Here is a 22,673-nt window from a genome sequence, read left to right as displayed (position 1 = left end):
TTGTTTGCCCAAAAAACCTTTCACTTCTTTTCCAATCTGAATGCCTTTTATTTAATTTTTCTTGCCTTATGGCATTGATTATGACTTCTCATACAGTGATGAATAAAAGTGGGAAAAGATGACATCCTTACCTTTTTCCCAATCTTAAGGGAAAGGTGTTCAGTCTTTTACCACTTAGTATGCTATTACCAGTAGTTTTTTTCATAGATGCTCTTTATGAGATTGTGGAAATTTAATCACTCATTTTCTGAAGGGTTCTTTTTTTTTTTTTTACTATTGTGAATGGGTATGAGTTTTTTCTTTTTTTTTTTTAAGAAGATGTTGGGGGTAGGAGTTTATTTATTTTTGCTGTGTTGGGTCTTCATTTCTGTGCGAGGGCTTTCTCTAGTTGTGGCAAGCGGGGGCCACTCTTCATCGTGGTGCGCGGGCCTCTCACTGTCGCGGCCTCTCTTGTTGCGGAGCACAGGCTCCAGATGCGCAGGCTCAGTAGTTGTGGCTCACGGGCCTAGTTGCTCCACGGCATATGGGATCCTCCCAGACCTGGGCTCGAACCCGTGTCCCCTGCATTAGCAGGCAGATTCTCAACCACTGCGCCACCAGGGAAGCCCAGGTATGAGTTTTTTCAAATGCTTTTTCTTCATCTATTTGTTTTTATTGAGGTATAGTTGATTTACAAAATTATATTAATTTCAGGTATGAAGCATAGTGATTCAAAATTTTTATACATTGTACTCCATTTATACTTATAAAATATTGCCTATATTCCCTGTATTGTATATGATATATTCTTGCACCTTATTTATTTTATACATAGTAGCTTGTACCACTTAATCCCCTACTTCTGTCTTGTTCCTCCTGCCCTTCCTCTCCCCACTCTGTATCTGAGAGTCTGTTTCTTCTCTTTTTTTTTTTTGATATTCACTGGTTTCTTTTGTTTTTTAGATTCCACATATAAGTGATAACATACAGCATTTGTCTTTCTCTGACTTACTTCACTGAGCATAATACCCTCCAGGTTCATCCATTTTGTTGCAAATGGCAAAATTTTATTCTTTTTTATGACTGAGTAGTATTCCATTCTCTCTCTCTCTCTCTCTCTCTCTCTACATATATATATATATATATATATATATATATATATATATATATATATATATATATATATCCTCTTTATCCATTCATCTGTCGATGGACAATTAGGTTGCTTCCATATCTTGGCAATTGTAAATAACACTGCTATGAACATTGGGGTGCATATATCTTTTCAAATTAGTGTTTTCATTTTTTCTAGATATATACCCAGGAGTGGAATTGCTGGATCATATGGTAGTTCTGTTTTTAGTTTTTTGAGGATCTCTGTACTGTTTTTCACAGTGGCTGGACCAATTTACATTCCCACCAACAGTGTACAAGGGTTCCCTTTTCTCCACATCCTCGCCGATATTTGTTATTTGTGGTATTTTTGAGGATAGCCATTCTAGCAGGTGTGAGGTGTGATATCTCTTTGTGGTTTTGATTTGCATCTCTCTGATGATTAACGATATTGAACACATTTTCATGTGCCTGGTGGCCATCTGTATGTCTTGTTTGGAAAAATGTCTATTCAGGTCTTCTGCCCATTTTTTAATTGCATTGTTTGTTCTTTTGATGTTGAGTTGTATCAGCTGTTTATATATTTTGGATATTATCCTTTTATGGGTTATTTCATTTGCAGATGTTTTCTCCCATTCACTATGCTGTCTTTTCATTTTTTGTTTTGTTAATTGTTAAGGTTTTAAGCTTAATTAGGTCCCATTTGATTATTTTTGCTTTTTTTCCTTTTCCTTTTCCTTAGGAGACAAATCCAAAAAAATATTGCCATGATTTATGTCACAGAGTATTCTGCCTATGTTTTGTTCTGGGAATTTTATGATTTCTGTTCTTATATTTAGGTTTTTTGAATTTATTTTTGTATATAGTATTAGAGAATTTCTAATTTCATTCTTTTACTTGTAGCTATCCAGTTTTCCCTGCACCACTTATTGAAGAGACTGACTTTTCTCCCTTGTGTATTCTTATCACCTTTGTTGAAGATTAATTAACCACAGATGTGTGGGTTTATTTTTAGCTCTCCATTCTGTTCGATTGAAGTATGTGTCTGTTTTTATGCCAGTACCGTACTGTTTTGATTACCATAGCTTTGAAGTATAGTATGAAGTCAAGGAACATGGTACCTCCAGCTCTGTTCTTATTTCTCGATTGTTTTGACTATTTGCAGGCTTTTGTGTTTCCATACGAATTTAAAAATTTTTTGTTCTGGTTCTGTGAAAAGGTCATTGGTAATTTAATAGGGATTGCATTGAATCTGTAGATTGCCTTGGACAGTATGGTCATTTTAACAATAATAATGCTTTCAGGGCTTCCCTGGTGGCGCAGTGGTTAAGAATCCACTTGCCAATGCAGGGGACACGGGTTGGAGCCCTGGTCCAGGAAGATCCTGCATGCTGCAGAGCCACTAAGCCTGTGTACCAAAACTACTGAGCCTGAGCTCTAGAGCCCACAAGCCACAACTACTAAGCCCGTGTGCCTAGAGCCCATGCTCCACAACTAGAGAAGCCACCACAGTGAGAAGCCTGTGCACTGAAACGAAGAGTAGCCCCCGCTCACCACAACTAGAGAAAGCCCTCATGCAGCAACAAAGACCCAATGCAGCCAAAAATAAATAAATAAAAGAAAATAAATAAATTTAAAAAGTAATAATAATAATGCTTTCAACCCATGAACACAATATATCTTTCTATCCGTTTCATCTTCAGTTTCTTTCATCAGTGTCTTACCGTTTTCCAAGTAGAGGTCTTTACCTCCTTAGGTAGGTTGATTCCTAGGTATTTTATTCTTTTTGATGAGATGTAAATGGGATTGTTTCCTTAATTTCTTTGATAGTTTGTTGTTAGTGTATAGAAATACAACAGGTTTCTGTACATTAATTCTGTACCCTGTAACTTTTTTTAAAAATTTATTTAAATTTATTTATTTTTGGCTGTGTTCGGTCTTCAAGGCATCCTTGTCTTTTTCCTCATCTTAGAGGAAATGCTTTCAGCTTTTCACCATTGAGGATGATGTTAGCTGTGGGCTTATCATATGTGGCCTTAATTATGTTGAGGCATGTTCCCTCCATATCCACTTACTGGAGAGTCTTTTTGATAAATGGGCATTAAATTTTGTTAAAAGCTTTTCTGTATCTACTGAGATGATCATACGGTTTTTATTCTTCAATTTGTTAATGTGATGTATCACATAGATTGATTTTCAGATATTGAACCATCCTTGCATCCCTGGGATGAATTCCACTTGATCTTGGTGCATGATCCTTTTAATGGATTGTTGGATTCCATTTGCTAATATTTCGTTGAGGATTTTTGCATCTATGTTCATCTATGTTGCATCTATGTTGCATCTATGTTGCATATATGTCCTATAATTTTCATTTTTTGTGATATCTTTGTCTGGTTTTGGTATCAGGGTGATGCTGGCCTCATAGAATTAGTTCAGAAGTTTTCCTTCTTCTGCAATTTTTGGAAATAGTGTGAGAAGGATAGGTGTTAACTCTTCTCTAAATATTGGTAGAATATACCTGTGAAGTCATCTGGTTCTGTACTTTTGTTTGTTGGTAGTTTTTTTTTTTTAAATCACTGATTCAGTTTCATTACTGGTATTTGGTCTGTTCATATTTTCTATTTTTTCCTAGTTCTGTTTTGGGAGACTGTATATTTCTAGGAATTTATTTCTTCTGGGTTGTCCATTTTATTGGTGTAGTTGTTTGTAGTAGTCTTTTATGATCCTTTGTATTTCTTTGCCGGCAGTTGTAACTTCTTTTCCATTTCTGACTTTATTGATTTGGGCCTTCTCTCTTCTTTTCTTGATGAATCTGGTTAAAGGTTTATCAATTTTATTTATCTTTCCAAAGAACCAGCTCTTAATTTCACTGATCTTTTCTATTGTTTTGTTTTGTTTTGTTTTTAGTCTCTATTTCATTTATTTCTGCTCTGGTCTTTATTATTTCTTTCCTTCTGCTAACTTTGGGGTTTTTTCTTTTTCTGGTTTCTTTAGGTGTAAAGTTAGGTTGTTTCTTTGACATTTTTCTTGTTTCTTGAGGTAAGCTTTTACTGTTAAAAACTTCCCTCTTAGGACTGCCTTTGTTGGGTCTCATAGTGTTTGTGTTGTTGTTTTCATTCATCTCTAGGTGCTTTTTGATTTCTTCCTTGATTCCTTCAGTGATCCATTAGTTGTTTAGCATATTGTTTGGCCTTCACATGTTGGTGTTTTTGCAGTTCTTTTCTTTTAGTTCATTTCTAGTCTCATAGCATTGTGGTAAGAAAAGATGCTTGATATAATTTCAGTCTTCTTAAATTCACCATGGCTTGTTTTGTGGCCTAGCATATTATCTACCCTGGAGAATGTCCTATGTGCACTTAAAAAGAATGTGTATTCTGCTGGTTTTGGACAGAATATTCTATATGTATCTATTAAGTCCACTTGGTCTAATATGTCATTTAAGGCCGGTGTTTCCTTATTGATTTTCTCTCTGGATGATCTATCTATGGATGTAAGTGGGGTATTAAAGTCCCCTACTATTTTTGTGCTACTGTCAATTTCTCCCTTTATGTATGTTAATATTTGCTTTATGTATATAGGTGCTCCTATGTTGGGTGCCTATATATTTACAGTTGTTATATCTTCTTGGATTGATCTCTTCATCATTATGTAATATTCTTCTTTGTCTCTTTTAACAGTCTTCGTTTTAAAGTCTGTTTTGTTTGATGTAAGTATTGCTATCCTGGCTTTCTTTTGATTTCCATTTACATGGAATAACTTTTTCTTCCCCTCACTTTCAGTCTGTGTATTTTTAGATCTGAAGTGAGTCTCCTGTTGGCAGCATATATACACATATTGTTTTTGTATGCATTTAGCCACTCTGTGTCTTGACTGGAGCATTTAGTTCATTTATATTTAAAGTAATTACTGATATACGTGTACTTACTGTCTCAATCATTTTGGGGTTGTTTTAGTATTTCTTTTTTGTTCCTTTGTTCTTTTTTTTGTTCTCCTCTCTTGTGATTTGATAACTATCTTTAGTGTTATGTTTGGATTCCTTTCTCTTTTGTATGTGTGTTATTTATTATAGGTTTTTCTTTTGTGGTTATCATGAAGTTTATGCATATATATATATATAAAACATACATATATATGATTATTTTAAGTTGCTGATTTCTTCAGTTCAAACACATTTTAACAACTCTGCATTTGTACTCCTCTCCTCTCATGATTACTGTTTTTGACATCTATTTACTTTGTATATCCCTTAACTGCTTATTGTAGCTATAGATGAATTTATTACTTTTGTCTTTTCACCTTCCTACCAGTTTTGTATGTGACCTTTACTGTATGTTTGCCTTTACCTATGAGCTTTTTCCTTTTGTAATTTTCATGTTTCTAGTTGTGGGCTTTTCTGTTTCACATAGAGAAGTCCCTTTAACATTTCTTGTAAAGCCTGTTTGGTGATGCTGAACTCTTTTAGCTTTTGCTTCTCTGTAAAAATTTGATATCTCTATCAAATCTGAATGAGAGCCTTGCTAGGCAGAGTATTTTAAGTTGTAGGTTTTTCTCTTTCATCATTTTAAATATATCAGGCACTCCCTTCTGGCCTCAGAGTTTCTGCTGATAGTCTTATGGGAGTTCCCTTGTATGTAACTTGTTGCTTTTCACTTGCTGCTTTTAATAGTCTCTCTTTATCTTTAATTTTTGTCATTTTAATAACAATGTGCATTGGTGTGATCCTCTTTGGGTTGATCCTGTTTGGGGCTCTCTGTGCTTCCTGGACTTGGATTTCTGTGTCCTTTCCCAGGTTAGGGAAGTTTTCAGCTATTATGTCTTCAGAAATGTTCTCTGCCCCTTTTTCTCTCTCTTCTCCTTCTGAGCCCTATAATGCAAATGTTAGCATGCTTCATGTTGTGTCAGAGGTTTCTTAAACTCTTCTCACTTCTTTTAATTCTTTTTCCTTTTTTCTGTTCAGCTTCATTGATTTCCACTATTCTGTCTTCCAGCTCACTCATCCATTCCTCTGTATCATTTGGTCTGCTGTTAATTTCTTCTAGTATATTTTTCATTTCAGTTATTATATTCTTTAACTCTGGTTGTTCTTTATATTTTCTAACTCTTTGTTTAAAACTTCTGAGTTCTTTGATCATCTTTATATCATTACCTGGAACTCTTTCTTAAGTAGATTGTCTTTCTCCACTTCACATAGTTCTTCTGGGTTTTTTTCTTGGTCCTTTGTTTGGAATATATCCCACTGTCACCTCATTTTGCCTAACTTGCTGTTTTTGTTTCTGTGTACATGGTAGGTTGGTTATGCTTCCAACCTTGGAAAAGTATCCATTTGTAGGAGACATCCTATGCATCCCAGAAACACACTCCCCTCTGGTCACCAGAGCTGGGGGTACCCCTTAATTGAGCTGTGTAGATCCTTCTCTTATGGTGGGCTGACTACTGTGGACAGTCTGGTAGAAATGGCTGGCCCCCAGCCTGGTTAGTTGCCAGGCCCTGCCTTGTGAGGAGGCTGCCAGCTGCTTTTTGGCAGGGCTGGGTCATGAGTTGGCTGGCTGAAGAACCCCACATGGCCCTGGGGCTAGTGCTGGCTCACTGGTGGGTGGAGTTGGGGTCTAGGAGATCCCAGGGTTGATATCCACCCACCACTGAGTTAAGCCAGATCTTTGGGTTAGTGCCAGCCCACTAGTAGGCAGAGCTGGGTCCTGGGTTCTGGCTGTGGAGCACACGTGTCCCAGAGCTGGTGTTGGACTACTGGTGGGTGTGGCCTGTTCCTGACACAGCTGACTGTGGGGTCCAGGGTGTCCCAAAGCTTGTGTTGGCCTGCTGGTGGGCAAGGCAGATTCCCAGATTGTCCCAAGGCTGTTACTGGCCTGATGCTGAGTGGGCTGGGTCCTGCCATGGCAGGCTGTGGGGCTGTAGTCCTGGGGGCTGGTGTCTGCCCACTGGTGGGTGAGGCTGGTCCGGAGGCTAGTGCATGCTTGCTGGTGGGTGGGGCTGGGGCTCAAGAGATTCTGGGGCTGGTGCCTGTTCATTGGTGGGCAGAGCTGGGTTCTGGGTTGTCTGGCTGCAGAACCCTGAGGGTCCTGGATCTGGTGTGTGGGGCCAGGTCTTGGATCCTCTGGTGGACAGGGCTGTGTCCAAGGGCGGCTGTGAGTTCAGGGGGTCTTAAGGCAGCTTGTCTGCTGGAGGGTGGAACTGTGTCACTGCCTAGTTAGTTGCTTGGCCTGAGGTGTCCCAGTACTGGTGCCTAAATGTTCGTAAACAGGGGTCTTGAGGCTAATAAGCTAGAGGGAGGATTCCAAAATGGCACTTGCCAGCACCAGTGTCCACGTGGTAGAACAAGCCCCCCAAATGGCTGCCACCAGTGTCTGTGTCCCGAGGGTGAGCTGCAGTTGCCTCTTGCCTCTCCAGGAGACTCTCCAAGATCAGCAGGTTGTTCTGACCCAGGCTCCTTTCAAATTAATGCTTCTGCCCTGGGTCCTGGAGTGTGTGAAATTTTGTGTGCACCCTTTAAGAATAGAGTTTCTATTTCCCACAGCCCTCTGGCTCTCTCCAGAGTAAGTCCTGCTGGCCTTCAAAGCCAAATGTTTTGGGGGCTCATCTTCCTGGTGCAGGACCCCCAGACTGGGGAGCCTAATGTGGGGTTCAGACCCTTTGCTCCTTGGAGAGAACCCCTTCAGTTGTAATTATTCTCCCGTTTATGGGTCACCCACCCAGGATTATGGGTCTTGACTATACTGCATCTCTGCCCCTCCTACGTGTCTTCTTGTTGTTCCTTATATCTTTAGTTATAGAATATATTTTCTGGTAGATTTCAGTCTTTTTCAGCAATATTTGTTCTGTAAATAATTATAATTTTGGTGTGCCTGTGAGAGGAGGTGAGCACAGGGTCCTTCTACTCTGTCATCTTGGGATACTTTTTCTGCATCTATTAAGATAATCATATAGAGGTTTTTTCATTTATTTATTTATTTATTTATTATTTATTATTTAATTAATTAATTTTGCGGTACATGGGCCTGTCACTGTTGTTGCCTCTCCCGTTGCGGAGCACAGGCTCCGGACGCGCAGGTTCAGTGGCCATGGCTCATGGGCCCAGCCGCTCAGCAGCATGTGGGATCTTCCCGGACCGGGGCACGAACCTGTGTCCCCTGCATTGGCAGGTGGACTCCCAACCACTGCGCCACCAGGAAAGCCCTATTTATTTTTAATTGATGTATATTTGATTTACAACACTGTTAGTTTCAGGTATACAGCAAAGTGATTTGGTTATGCATATATATATGCATATATCTATACCCTTTTTTCAGTTCTTTTCCATTAGAGGTTATTACAAGATACTGAATACAGTTCCCTGTGCTATACAGTAAATCCTTGTTGTTTATCTATTTTTACATATGGTAATGTGCATCTATTAATCCCATACTCCCTCCCAATTTATCCCTCCTCCCACTTCCCCTTTGGTAACCATGAGTTTTCTATGTCTGTGAGTGTTTCTGTTTTGTAAATAAGTTCATTTATACTATTTTTTAAGATTCACATATAAGCAATATCATATGATATTTGTCTTTCTCTATCTGACTTACTTCACTTAGTATGATAATCTCTAGGTCCATCCATGTTGCTGCAAATGGCAGTATTTCATTCTTTTTGATGACTGAGTAGTATGCCAGTGTGTATATGTGTGTGTGTGTGTGTGTGTGTGTGTGTGCGTACCCACACTACATCTTTTTTATCCATTCATCTGTTAATGGACATGTAGGTTGCTTCCATGTCTTGGCTATTATAAATAGTGCCACTATGAACATAGGGGTGCATGTATCCTTTTGAATTAGTTTTCATCTTTTCCAGATATATGCCCAGGAATGGGATAAGGTTTTAAGGAACCTCCATAGTGTTTTCTATAGAGGCTGCACCAATTTACATTTCCACCGACAGTGTACAAGGGTTCCCTTTTCTCCACACTCTTCATTTATTATTTGTAGGCTTTTTGATGATGGCCATTTTGACCAGTGTGAGGGTTTTTTTTTTCTTTATGTCATAAATGTGATGGTTTTTCATGTTAAAGCAACCCTTGCATTCTGTTATAAAGTATACTTAATCACTGCATAGTATCCTTTTTGTATTTATTTATGCAATTTTTTGGCTAATACTTTTAAAGTATTTTTACATTTATTTTCATGAGTTATATTGTTCTGTGTTTTTCTTCTCTTGTAGAGTCTTTGTCTGGTTTTCTAACAGGGTAATGCTGGCCTCATAAAATGAATTGGAAAGTGTTTCTTCTTCCTCTGTTTTCTGAGAGAGTTTGTGTAAGGTTGACATTGTCTCTTTACATGTTTAATGAAATTCACCAGTCTCTAGACCTGGAATTTTCTTTATGGGAAGGTATTTAACTAAAATTTAAAATTAATTTTTAAGTAAATATAGAGATATTCAGAATTCCTATATCTTCTTTTTTTGTTTTTGTTTTTGGTTACTTTAAAAATTTAATGGTAAATCTTATGGGCTTTTTTTGTTTTATCATCCCACCCTACTCAAATTTGTACATGAAGCCATTCCAGACAAAAATTTAAAGTACTTTAAGCTATATTATCAGCACTACACATTTCCAGTAATAGTCTGAACTCAAATCATGGTGAAAACAAGCTGGCTAGTTTAGCCCAGGGAAAACAGAAATCATGCTTAAGAAGGAAGACTTAGACTAAGATCTGAAACACCATCATTTGAAGGGGTTATTTTTTCCATTGCTAGAAGTCCAGTTTTCTAATAAAGACCAAAAGACAGTTTCTTTTTGATGCAGTGTTTGCTACATTAAATATTAATTTCTGTTTTAATCTTCCCACTCACTCACATACTAGGGTAGTATTTGATGAGGTTGACAGTTCTCAAACTGATCTAATATAGATGCCATATGTTCTTTGGAAGGGGTCCCTGTCTGTATGATGATGATATTAATATCACCTAGCATGCACTGAGTGTTTTCTATGTGCCAGGCACTGATCTAAGTATCAATAGTTGAAATATATCAGCTTATGAATTGGCACATTCATGGAGGGAGAGAGAGGTTAAGGAACCTTACTAAGATTACACAGAAAGTAAAAGCTGCAGCCAAGGCTTACATCAGTTTTGGTACTTTGCTTCTTTCAAGAAATTTGTCCCTTTAGTTGTCAAATTTACTAGCATAAATTTATTCATAATAGTCCTTTATATCCTTTAATGTGGGATCTGCAGTGATGCCCCCTTTTTCATTCCCGATATTGCTAACTTGTGCTTTTCTCTCTTTTTTATTTGTTCAGTCTACCTAGAGGTTTATCAATTTACTGATCTTTTTAAATAACTTTTTTTGTTTTATTGGTATTTTTCCATTGTTCATCTGTTGCTGTTTCATCAATATTCACTCTTTATTATTTCCTTTCTCCTACTTGCTTTGCGCTTAATTTATTCATTTCTTCTTCTTAAGGGAGAACCTTAAATCATTTATTTTTCAATTTTTAGGTGGAATAATGACACTCAAATTTCACTACATGGTTTAGAAAAATGTAACTTTGAAAAGAATGGTACATTTTGTTCAGGATTGGCTGTAAAGTAACTTAAACAAATGTTAAGCTAGAGTGTTTAACCTGGAGAGAAAATTAAAATATAACTTGAGAGAAGAACCAAGATGGCAGTGTAGAAGGATGTGCTCTCACTCCCTCTTGCTAGAACACCAGAATCACAACTAGCTGCTGGACAGCCATTGACCGGAAGACACTGGAACTCACCAAAAAAGACACCCCACATCCAAAGACAAAGGAGAAGCCACAGTGAGACGGTAGAAGGGGTGCAATTATAGTAAAATCAAATCCCATAACTGCTGGGTGGGTGACTCACAGACTGGAGAACACTTATACCACAGAAGTTCACCCACTGGAGTGAAGGTTCTAAGCCCCAGGTCAGGTTCCCAACCTGGGGATCCGGCAATGGGAGGAGGGGTTCCTAGAGAATCAGACTTTGAAGGCTAGTGGGACTCGATTGCAGGACTTTGACAGGACTGGGGGAAACAGAGACTCCACTCTTGGAAGGCACACACAAAGTAGTGTACGCATTGGGACCCAGGCGAAGGAGCAGTGACCCCAGGGAAGACTGAACCAGACCTACCTGCTAGTGTTGGAGGGTCTCCTGCAGAGGCAGGCGGTGGCTGTGGCTCACCATGGGGACAAGGACACTGGCAGCAGAAGTTCTGGGAAGTACTCCTTGGTGTGAGCCCTCCCAGAGTCCACCATTAGCCCCACCAAAGAGCCCAGGTAGGCTCCAGTGTTGGGTTGCCTCAGGCCAGACAACCAACAGGGAGGGAACCCAGCCCCACCCATCAGCAGTCAAGTGGATTAAAGTTTTACTGAGCTCTGCCCACCAGAGCAACAGTCAGCTCTACCCACCACCAGTCCCTCCCATCAGGAAACTTGCACAAGCCTCTTAGATAGCCTCATCCACCAGAGGGCAGACAGCAGAAGCAAGAACTACAGTCCTGCAGCCTGTGGAACAAAAACCACATTCCCAGAAAGATAGAAAAGATGAAAAGGCAGAGGGCTATGTACCAGATGAAGGAACAAGATAAAACCCCAGAAAAACAACTAAATGAAGTGGATGTAGGCAACCTTCCAGAAAAAGAATTCAGAATAATGATAGTGAAGATGATCCAGGACCTTGGAAAAAGAATGGAGGCAAAGATCAAGAAAATGCAAGAAATGTTTAACAAAGACCTAGAAGAATTAAAGAACAAACAGAGGTGAACAATACAATAACTGGAATGAAAATTACACTAGAAGGAATCAATAGCAGAATAACTGAGGTAGAAGAACAGGTAAGTGACCTGGAAGACAGAATGATGGAATTCACTGCCGTGGAACAGAATAAAGAAAAAAGAATGAAAAGAAATGAAGACAGTCTAGGAGACCTCTGGGACAACATTAAACGCAACAACATTCGCATTATAGGGGTCCCAGAAGGAGACGAGAGAGAGAAAGGACCCAAGAAAATATTTGAAAAGATTATAATCGAAAACTTTCCTAACATGGGAAAGGAAAGAGCCACCCAAGTCCAGGAAGTGCAGAGAGTCCCATACAGGATAAACCCAAAGAGAAACACACCAAGACACATTGTAATCAGACTGGCAATAATTAAAGACAAAGAAAAGTTATTGAAAGCAGCAAGGGAAAAATGACAAATAACATAAAAGGGAACTCCCATAAGGTTAACAGCTGATTTCTCAGCAGAAACTCTACAAGCCAGAAGGGAATGGCATGATATATTTAAAGTGATGAAAGGGAAGAACCTACAACCAAGATTACTCTACCCAGCAAGGATCTCATTCAGATTCGATGGAGAAATCAAAAGCTTTACAGACAAGCAAAAGCTTAGAGAATTCAGCACCACCAAACCAGCTCTACAACAAATGCTAAAGGAACTTCTCTAAGTACGAAACACAAGAGAAGAAAAGGACCTACAAAAGTAAACCCAAAACAATTAAGAAAATGGTCATAGGAACATACATATTGATAATTACCTTAAGCGTGAATGGATTAAATGCTCCAACCAAAAGACACAGGCTTGCTGAATGCATACAGAAACAAGACCCATCTAGATGCTGTCTACAAGAGACCCACTTCAGACCTATGTACACATACAGACTGAAAGTGAGGGGATGGAAAAAGATATTCCATGCAAATGGAAATCAAAAGAAAGCTGGAGTAGCAATACTCATATCAGATAAAATAGACTTTAAAATAAAGAATGTTACAAGAGACAAGGAAGGACACTACATAATGATCAAGGGATCAATCCAAGAAGAAGATATAACAATTATAAATATATATGCACCCAACATAGGAGCACCTCAATACATAAGGCAACTGCTAACAGCTCTAAAAGAGGAAATTGACAGTAACACAATAATAGTTGGGGACTTTAACATGTCACTTACACCAATGGACAGATCATCTAAACAGAAAATTAATAAGGAAACAGAAGCTTTAAATGACACAATAGACCAGATAGATTTAATTGATATTTATAGGACATTCCATCCAAAAACAGCAGATTACACTTTCTTCTCAAGTGTGCAAGGAACATTCTCCAGGATAGATCACATCTTGGGTCACAAATCAAGCCACAGTAAATTTTAAAAAATTGAAATCATATCAAGCATCTTTTCTGACCACAATGCTATGAGATTAGAAATAAATTACAGGGGAAAAAACGTAAAAAACACAAACACATGGAGGCTAAACAATACGTTACTAAATAACCAAGAGATCACTGAAGAAATCAAAGAGGACATCAAAAAATACCTAAAGATAAATGACAATGAAAACACGATGACCCAAAAATCTATGGGATGCAGCAAAAGCAGCTCTAAGAGGGAAGTTTATAGCTATACAGGCCTACCTCAAGAAACAAGAAATACCTCAAATAAACAATCTAACCTTACACCTAAAGGCTAGAGAAAGAAGAACAGGGGCTTCCCTGGTGGCGCAGTGGTTGAGAGTCCGCCTGCCGATGCAGGGGACACAGGTTCGTGCCCCGGTCCGGGAAGATCCCACATGCTGCGGAGCGGCTGGGCCCGTGAGCCATGGCCGCTGGGCCTGCACTGGAGCCTGTGCTCTGGCCACAGCAGTCAGAGGCCCACGTACTGCAAAAAAAAAAAAAAAAAAAAAAAAAAAAAAGAAGAACAAACAAAACCCGAAGTTAGCAGAAGGAAAGAAATCATAAAGATCAGAGAAGAAATAAATGATATAGAAACACAGAAAACAGGAGCAAAGATCAATAAAACTAAAAGCTGATTCTTTGAGAAGATAAACAAAATTGATAAACCATTAGCCAGACTCATGAAGAAAAATAAGGAGTGGACTCAAATCAATAAAAGTGGAAATGAAGAAAGAGAAGTTACAACAGATACCGCAGAAATACAAAGCATCCTAAAAGACTACTACAAGCAACTCTATGCCAATAAAATGGACAACCTGGAAGAAATGGACAAATTCTTAGAAAGGTATAACCTTCCAAGACTGAACCAGGAAGAAATAGAAAATATGAACAGACCAATCACAAGTAATGAAATTGAAACTGTGATTAAAAATCTTCCAGTAAATAAAAGTCCAGGACCAGATGGCTTCACAGGTGAATTCTATCAGATATTTAGAGAAGACCTAACACCCATCCTTCTGAAACTCTTGCAAAAAATTGCAGAGGAAGGAACACTCCCAGACTCATTCTGTGAGGCCACCATCACCCTGATACCAAAACCAGACAAAGATACTACAAAAAAAAAGAAAATCACAGACCAATATCACTGATGAATATAGATGCAAAAATCCTCAACAAAATACTAGCAAACAGAACCCAACAACACATTGAAAGGATCATACACCATGATCAAGTGGGATTTATCCCAGGGACGCAAGGATTCTTCAATATACGTAAGTCAGTGTGATACACCATATTAACAAATTGAAGAAGAAAAACCATAAGATCATCTCAGTAGGTGCAGAAAAAGCTTTTGACAAAATTCAACACCCATTTATGATAAGACTCTCCAGAAAGTGGGCATAGAGGGAACCTACCTCAACGTAATTAAGGCCATATACGACAAACCCACAGCAAACATCATTCTCAATGGTGAAAAACTGAAAGCATTTCCTCTAAGATCAGGAACAAGACAAGGATGTCCACTCTCACCACTGTTATTCAACATAGTTTTGGAAGTCCTAGCCACGGCAATCAGAGAAGAAAAAGAAATAAAAGGAATACAAATTGGAAAAGAAGAAGTAAATCTGTCACTGTTTTCAGATGACATACTATACACTGAGAATTCTAAAGATGCCACCAGAAAACTACTAGAGGTAATCAATGAATTTGGTAAAGTTACAGGATACAACATTAATGCACAAAAATCTCTTGCAGTGCTATACACTAATGATGAAATATCTGAAAGAGCAATTAAGGAAACACTCCCATTTACCATTGCAACTAAAAGAATAAAATACCTAGGAATAAACCTACCTAGGGAGACAAAAGTCCTGTATGCAGAAGATTATAAGACACTGATGAAAGAAATTAAAAATGATACCAACAGATGGAGAGATATACCATGTTCTTGGTTTGGAAGAATCAATATTGTGAAAATGACTGTACTACCCAAAGCAATCTACAGATTCAGTGCAATCCCTATCAAATTACCAATGGCATATTTTACGGAACTAGAACAAAAAAATTTTTTTAATTTGTATGGAGACACAAAAGATCCCGAATAGCCAAAGCAGTCTTGAGGGAAAAAAACGGAGCTGGAGGAATCATACTCCGTGACTTCAGACTATACTACAAAGCTACAGTAATCAAGTCAATATGGTACTGGCACAATAACAGAAATATAGATCAATGGAACAAGATAGAAAGCCCAGAGATAAACCCATGCACCTATGGTCAACTAATCTATGACTAGTTCAATAAGTGCTGTTGGGAAAACTGGACAGCTACATGTAAAAGAATGAAATTAGAACATTCCCTACACCATACACAAAAATAAACTCAAAATGGATTAGAGAGCTAAATGTAAGACCGGACACTATAAAACTCTTAGAGGAAAACATAGGAAGAACACTCTTTGACATAAATCACAGCAAGATCTTTTTTGATCCACCTCCCAGAGTCATGGAAATTAAAACAGAAATAAACAAATGGGACCTAATGAAACTTCAAAGTTTTTGCACAGCAAAGGAAACCATAAACAAGATGGAAAGGCAGCCCTTATAGTGGGAGAAAGTATTTACAAGCATTTGCAAACAAATCACCAGACAAAGGATTAATCTCCAGAATATATAAACAGCTCATGCAGCTCAATATTAAAAAAACAAATAACCCAGTTCAAAAATGGGCAGAAGAGACATTTCTCCAAAGAAGACATACATATGGCCAAGGAGCACATGAAAAGCTGCTCAGCATCACTAATTATTAGAGAAATGCAAATCAAAACTCAATGAGGTATCACCTCACACCAGTTAAAATGAGCATCAGCAGAAAGTCTACAAACAACAAATGCTGGAGAGGATGTGGAGAAAAGGGAACCCTCTTGCACTGTTAGTGGTAATGTAAATTGATACACCCACTATGGAGAACAGTATGGATGTTCCTTAAAAAAGAAAAATAGAATTACCATATGATCCAGCAATCCTGCTACTGGGTATATACCCAGAGAAAACCATAATTCAGAAAGACACATGCACCTCAGTGTTCATTGCAGCAGTATTTACAATAGCCAGGTCATGGAAGCAACCTAAACGCCCATCGACAGATGAATGGATAAAGAAGTTGTGGTAGATATGTACAGTGGAATATTGCTCAGGCATAAAAAGGAACAAAATTGGGTCATTTGTAGACACGTGGATGGATCTAGAGACTGTCATACAGAGTGCAGTGAGTCAGAAAGAGAAAAACAAATATTGTATATTATTGCATACATATGGAACTTAGAAAAATGGTACCAATGAACCAGCTTGCAGGGCAGAAATTGAGACACAGATGTAGAGAACAAACGTATGGACAGACCAAGGGGGGAAAGCGGCGGGGTGGTGGTGCTGGTGGTGTGATGAATTGGGCGATTGGGATTGACAGTCGCTGATGTGCACAAAATTGATGACTAATAAGGACCTGCTATATAAAAGAATAAATAAAATTAAATTTAAAAAATAGATAAAATATAACTTGAAACTTAACAGGGTAAAAGGTGTTCCAATTTAAAACACCAAGAAATAGTATCATCATTCATTGTTTTTAAGCTTTTTCTTCCTTTTGTAGTATAAACATTTATTTCCAGATATTTTGGGATTTTCCTTTTGGCTTAGAATTGATTTCTAATTCATTTCCATAGTGGGTTAGAAAACATCCTCAGAATGGTTTCAATCCTTTTAAATTTATCATGTCTTATTTTATGGCCCAATGTATGGTCTATTGGTAAATGTTCCATGTATCGCTCTGATATTTGCATTTAAAATGATATTGCACGATATATAGATGAATGGTAAAACTCATGCTAATAATTTAAATTAAAATTTTTTCCCATAAAACATTAAATAGTAAATTTAAAATGCCATGATAAGCTGAAAAGAAGACTGCAGAAAAAGGAAAAGCTTCATATGTACCTTTAAAGCACTTTGAACAAGGGGCCTCATGTTTTCAGTTTGCCCTGGGACCCACAAATTATGTCCCTGGCCCTAAGTGCAGGTCTGCTGTTAACAAATTCACAACAGTTTTGTTTAACTGAAAATGTTTTTATTTCACCTTCATCTTGAAGGATATGTCTAGAATTCTAGATTTCACAGATTTTTTTTTTCCCCTTAGCACTTTAATTTTTTTTTGCTGTTCTGGACAGCTTGTGGGATCTTAGTTCCCCAACCAGGGATTGAACCCGGGCCCACGGCAGTGAAAGCGCCGAGTCCTAACCACTGTACCACCAAGGAATTCTCTAAATATTTTCCATTGTTTTCTGACTTACCTTGTTGTTCCTATATGTAATGTATATTCTTTCCTTTGGCTCTTAAGAATTTTCTCTTTATCACCAGTTTTCAGCAACTTGATTATGATTTGCCTTGGTAAGGCTTTCCTTATATTTATCCTGTTTGGAATTTGTTGAGCCCCATGTATCTATGTGTTAAAGAGTTTTCATCCAATTTAGAAAAATTTCAGCTATTATTTCTTGAAATATTTGTTCCCTGCCTCCCACCCCCTCACTTCTGGGATTCCCATTTATATGTAAGGTAAACCACTTGATATTGTCCCAGTGAGACTTTTATTTACTCTTTTCTTCTCTCTGTGCTTCAGTTTTTGTGTTAGTTTTTGACAGTTTTTATTACTACTTATTCAACTTCACTGATCATTTCCTCTGCAGTATCTAAAATCTGCTGTTCAAACAATCCAGTGAAGTTTTCTTTTCATATTGGGTATTTTTAAGCTCCAGAGGTTACCTTTGTTTTCTTTTTTATGTCTTCTATTTCTATACTCATTATGTTCATATTTTGCTTTAAGTTTATGAATATATTTAAAATATCTGAATTGAAGTCTTTCTCTGCCAACTGGTATCATGTCTGTCATTTTTGCTTCAGTTTCTGTTAACTGATTTTTCTCCTGATTATGGGTCTCATTTTCAAGCTTCTTTGCATGTTTAGTAATTTTGATTGGATGCTAGACATTGTAAATGTTACATTGTGGCGTGTCTGGATTTTGATGTGTTCATGTAAAAAATATTGAGTTTTGTTTCTGTGGTTATTTAAATTACTTATGAATCAACTTGATCCTTCTGAAAAGCTTATTTTTGTGGTGGTTCTAAAGTAGCCTTCACTCTAGGGCTAGTTTAGTCCCACTGGCAAGCCGTGACCTCCTACTGTTTCTACTGAATTACCCAGGTGTTTGACAAGGCCTCCCTTGTGAAGATCATTGGAAGTTGAACATTTCCCAGACCTTTGTTAACTCTGGGTGTTAGTCAGCTTTATAGGGTTCCATTAGCTCTTCTTTCCCAGTAATATGTTGTCTAGCCTCGTGCGGTATTACTTTATACCTTACCAGCTTAGTATTCAGCCCAAGACTCAAGTAGATCCTATGTAGATTTCTGGAGCTTCTCTTCTGTGTTGCTCCCTCCTTTCTGATACTGTACCCTGAAGATTGTATTTGCCTCTGCCCCTCCACACTCTGGTCTCTTTATCCTTAACTCAGCATGGTTACCATGTTCTATGCTGTTTTCTGAAAAGAGCCTCCTGGGTGAAAGCTGGGCCATCTTCGTGCGCACTTCATTTGTTTTCCTTCTTTCAGGGATCACAGTCCTTTACTATTATTCAATATCTAAAAGCATTTATTTTACATATAAGTCCAGTTTTTTATGTTGGGAAGGCAAGTCTAGTCCAATTTTTCTATCATACCAGAAGCGAGAGTCTTCTCGGTCCCTTTCATCTGTTTTCTTTCTAATTGAGGTAAAATTCACATAACAAAAATTAACCATTTAAAAGTATATCCTTTCATCAGTTTTTTAAGTCAACTTTTAGAATGTTCTAAATTCTTCCTATTTGGCCAGATTATACTTAATCAGATAAAATATTTTAAAGGATTTGGAGTGAGAAACTTTCCTTATATAGACTTGAGTCAGTAAAATAGAATGTTAATATTCTCTTTCTTAAAGAGAATTTCACTTACCTGAATGGATTTAGATTGGTTTCTTTTAAAAGGCTAAGAACACAGAATCATATATATTATAGGTTATACTATAAATTACATCTTAAGCTGATAAACTGTAGTTGATGTATATCTTGGATGAAAGTAAATACTCAGAAAAGCAATAGAAAACAAGTAAGTCCCCTCATACGAACCTTCAAGTTGCGAACTTTCAAAGATGCGAACGTGTGTTCACATGTCCAGTCATGTAAGTTAGTTCACGTGTCTGGTGTACACTGTCACGTGCATGCATCCTCTACAAGAGGTTGTGCTTTTGTGTACTTTACAGTACTGTATAGAGTACAGTAGTACAGTATCTTTATTTCAAGCCCAGGATGTCCGGAAGCAAGTGTAAAAGCAGTGGTGATCTAGCTGGTACTGCTAAAAAGACCAGGAAATGGAGGCCCAGAGAAAGGACGAAGAGAGACAAGAGGAGGAAGAAGTAACTGAAGAGCCAAAGAGATTCATGATGCAGGAAATGGCAAGGGGATTTTCTTTATTTGAGGGGGCACTGTTAGTTTTTGAGGCACAGGACCCGAACATAGAACAGTACACAAAGGTTGAAGCAGCCGTTCAGAATGCAATCCGGTGCTACTGTGTCATCTATGACAAGAAAAAAAGGGCTACTACCTAGACATCACTGGATTGTTTTTTCAAGAGGGTAGATAGAATTGAATCCAGCGAGGAACCAGAACCTGTGCCACCATCATCAGATGTGAGTGAACTTGCAGTTTGCCCTCTGTCTCCTGTTGCTGACGATCCTTCACCGCTAGCATCTCCCACCTCCTATCCTTCCTCCAGTCAGTAACTCTTCTTGCCTGTTCACTCAATGCCAGCCCCTGTATGCCAGCTGTTGTACTGTGCTACTGTACTTTTCAAGGTACTGTATTGTAAGATTAAAAATGTTTATTTTGTGTTTTTGTTTGTTTTTTATGCATTATTTGTATGAAAAGTATTATAAACCTATTACAGTACTATATAGCCGATTGTGTTAATCCGGTACCTAGGCTAACTTTGCTGGACTTACGAACAAATCGGACTTAACGAATGTGCTCTCAGAACGTAACTCATTTGAATATGGAGGACTTACTGTAAAAACAAAAGGACGTGATTAAGAATCACCTCTTTGGGAACAAAGAGTAGGAAAAAAGAATTGATTAGTAGCCTTTACTCCAAGCATTCTGTTTTATTATACTTTTAAAATCATGCTTAGTTTTTCACATTTACACTTCTTTTGCCCACCCGAGGAACTGAGGTGTTGGTTTCTTCTCTTGAGGTTGCCCATTGTGGTTATTGTGAGCTGTAGCTTCTCTTCGTGTGAGTCCTGCCTGACTTAGAAGTCTTTAATAGTTGGAGAAGCTTTTGACTCATTTTGTAGTATTAAGAGAAGAAACAAAATTTTAAAAATTATTGAAGCTGTTATATTTTCTCAATCTGTGTTTCTGTGAGAACTGTTGAAGCAAGGCTCAGAAAGCAGTGTCTAGGGGCAAACATGTGAATAAGTTGGCTTTAGGGAGCTTTCAAAAGATGAAGCTTGGAGGGATCTAGGACTTGAACACTGGGCCAGCACGTAGGGATTAGAATGTCTACTGATAGTGGAGGTCTAGGCAAGAAACTAGAGGTGAAGGATGGGATATAAAGAATCTTGCAGGCTAGGAGAGCCATAGGGGAGGAGGTGCTGGGTAGCAAAGTGACTCAATTTAATTAGACTAAAAGGACAGTTAGATGTGAGATGCCTGTAAGGAAAATACAGGCAACTCTTGGTTTGGTGATTCTTATTTTTTGGATAGGACAAGATCACAACTTATGTATAAGAATAGGCAAGCCACATTATAAAGAGTTTAATTTGGCAAAAATTGGAGCCGTGTAATCATGTATAAAGACAGATTATAATATCAATACAGGCATCGATCTAATTAGAATGCATTAAAACTTTTTGGTTTTGAAATAATTTGTCATTTTTTAAAAGCTGCAATGTATTAATACATAGTTAGGAGAAAGTAGCATTTCTCTTCATAATACCTACCTAGATTTAAGGAGTGTCATGTTGCTATGCTACTCTCTTGCCACTGAAACACCATGAATACACATCACTTATATTTGTATGTGAATTCCATAGATTAAGCCATTTGTTGCCAGTTCTTTTCAAGTTAAACATTTTTTTTTTTTTTAGGCCAAGCAATTTTCATCTTTTTCTTCTCAGTTTGACGCCTTCATACTTAAAACACATTAACAAGGGAAGAGTAATGGAAGAGTTTGGGACTGCCAAAAACCTTGACTAGGTTCCCAGGAGAGAGAAAAATACTCCTATCTTGTCTGTAGTGAAGAAAACCTGAGTCTAAAGGACACCTTAAAATCCTTTGGAATTCTCTGTAAACATCAGAAACTAGTAAAGGATTTTCAGAGTTTTAATAATGAGCAGTAGAAGCTGATTGGATGTTCAAATTCTATGCATTAGTCTTCTGTGAAGAATTCTGCCCAACAGCTTTTATATTTTGGGTGCTTTGTTTTGTTTTTTTCCACTCACATGAGTTCAATTTCTTAAGGTTTTTTAGAATGATTTTCTTTGCATAAGACCCTCATCAAAGTTTATTTGCTAGCCAAACCTGGTTTTCCTACAGACTTGAAGAAATAATTGAAAGTTGATGGTAGTCCTGACTAGCAGTTGCTCTGCCTAGAATAAATTGTGTGTGTGTGTGGTGTATGTATCAGTTTTGGTCAGCTACACTGACAGAGCTGGGCCAAGACATTTTCCTGCCTGTTAATCAAGGACACACAGACAAAGCTCAAGGAAGGATGACCCCTGTCTCAGGAAGTATCGAATCAGTTGCTGTTTTTAAACAGTATACAGTAGAACTTGAGATCAGGTCTTTACTCAGTTGACAGGAAAAGTTCTCTGCCAAATTTTGCATTTGAGGAAACAGTTAATGGGCCTAAATGAGTGAAGCCTCTATGTGAAAGGAAGGGATGTGACTGTAAGTATTTTTGCTGATTTGGGTCAAGTGTGTGGTGGCAGAGATGTGGAAAATTCAGTCAGTGACAAAATAGGTTATTATTTCAAAGTAACTGATAGTTAATGGCACCTTGGATTGTCTTTAGTGACAGTGGTGTGTATGGAATTCTGTGTTGCTAATAGTAAAGTTGAAATAAGGGTATGTGATGAGCTAATATTATCTCAGCGTAGCACTGGAGAAGGAAATCAGCTGTTGGTGTGTTTCCAGACTAACTGGCTCTTCCTCTGGATGTATACATAAACTTTTTGGTTATTTGAGATGTATTTCTGTATGCTTTTTATAATACTCTGTTGGTCCTTGTTTCATTAACAGAAGGTTTCGTAAAGAATTGATTTATCA

At 37.9% G+C, this 22,673-nt stretch overlaps 1 protein-coding gene across 2 annotated transcripts in view; it reads left to right on the top strand.

The window, feature by feature from the left end:
• The window catches only part of DENND2C (DENN domain containing 2C), a 93,205-nt gene that overhangs the window by 32,663 nt on the left and 37,869 nt on the right, over nucleotides 1-22,673 (top strand). The window lies entirely within an intron of this gene.

Source organism: Phocoena sinus, chromosome 1 (genome assembly GCF_008692025.1).
Source record: "Phocoena sinus isolate mPhoSin1 chromosome 1, mPhoSin1.pri, whole genome shotgun sequence".
Taxonomy (NCBI): Eukaryota; Metazoa; Chordata; class Mammalia; order Artiodactyla; family Phocoenidae; genus Phocoena; species Phocoena sinus.
Note: the sequence above shows the minus strand (reverse complement) of the source record. Positions and strands in the feature narration are given on the sequence as shown.